Below are 1,745 nucleotides of genomic sequence, written 5' to 3'. Positions count from 1 at the left end.
ACCCGGCAACCCGTCGGGTCAACCCGAACCCGACCCGTTTTGAATTCGGGTCGGGTCCAACCCGGATTTTTTGGGTCGGGTCCGAGTCGGGTTTTCTTGTCGTGTCAAATATTGACACCCCTAGTTATGCTGGTCATCGATGGTAATATTCATGCAATGCAATAGAGTTCTTTAGTTTTCTCAACTCTATATCCTTCTTGTGTAGAAAATGAGATCTTATTTTAGCTTTTTGAGAGAGTTATTTTGATAAATTTTATCAGAATAAAAGAACTTTGTCAAACAACCCTTATTAATCCCCTTGGTTATAATTCACTTCTTTAAGATTTAAGTTTCATAATGATGTTAGAATTAGATAATTTTAAGCTCATTAAATTATTATTATAGAGACATTCGATTTGACTATCAGCATGCAATATTAGAAATCATTTCGTCCATCAATTAATATCCTGAAATTATAATTACAGTTCAAATGCTTTTTTGGGCATGCACATTTGGAGTTAACAATTATAGTTTCATAGATTTGTCTCATCGTGACCTAAGTTCGACTATAATCTAAATATACACCAAAATTCATGCTTGTTTTTTTTTTTTTTCTTTTATGAGATATATAAGGTCTTTTATAACATCATTATTTGATTAATTGAATTAAAAAATCATTTCTATTATCTTATATTATGATGTTGAGCTGACGAAAAAGATTAAATGCAAAATTCCTTTGGGATTTTTACATACATATCATCTAAAACTATTGAAAATACATATTTAATATCTAAACTTTCATATTTACTAATATACCACATAAAATCCTCATTTCATTCTATTCTACCACTGAGATGCTTGTATTCACTGTGAAAGGATGTCATTGAAGGGGAAGACAGTCGATGTAGTGATTTTTGACGGAAGGTTGAAACGGAATATTTGAATTGATTAAAAGAGGGGTTCTAAGTGGTATCTTAGTAAATATAAAAGTTTAGTTGTTAAATAAGTATTTTCAATAGTTTTAAATTTTATGTATGTAAAAATCCCCATTTCTTTTATTTGAGAAGAATTTGTATCAGTTTACATAAATAATGATATATAGATAATTAAATAAAAATTTCCCGGAGTTTTTTATTTCTGATTAATTATTGAGTGTAGTATCCATAATTTTCCCCATAAAACAGAATATGTTGCTATCCATTGCCGTAAATGCGTGCTGCACTAACCGCGGCAAGTTAATGTTGCTTTTACGTTTACGCAATCAAATCGCGGTCAACTTTTTAGCCACCCACTCTCTTACCTTAAAGAAAACTCGGACCCACCGACTCTTTTTTGGTTTTCTGCAAAAGTTCCTTTTTTTTAAGAAAATATTAAATACTCGTAAATAAAAATTTTAATTTGAAGTTAAATCATAATAGTTATTATCTAAGTTAATTAATATAAATATTTCTCAAATAAAATATCTAGTTTTATCTTATTTTAATTGATCCATTAAAAATTAGATTTTTATATTCTCTAAACTGTCGAGATATTCTTTATTTTGGCCTAAAAGTCTCACAGTTTTGTTCTGTTTGTATAACTTCACAGTAGATCACCCATCACAAAATTGCTCTGTTATGAGCACGTTTAAATACAAAGTTTTTTATGAGAATTTCAGTTATTACGCCAAAAAGTGCCTTGATATTTAAGAGTTTAGTTTCTTTTATTTAAGGGGTTCAGAATCTACTCCACTTAAGTAACTAATGTCCTTGTCAGCATCTTCATCC

This window comes from Dendrobium catenatum, unplaced genomic scaffold (genome assembly GCF_001605985.2).
Source record: "Dendrobium catenatum unplaced genomic scaffold, ASM160598v2 fragScaff_scaffold_617, whole genome shotgun sequence".
Lineage (NCBI taxonomy): Eukaryota > Viridiplantae > Streptophyta > Magnoliopsida > Asparagales > Orchidaceae > Dendrobium > Dendrobium catenatum.
This window is presented reverse-complemented; position numbering follows the sequence as displayed.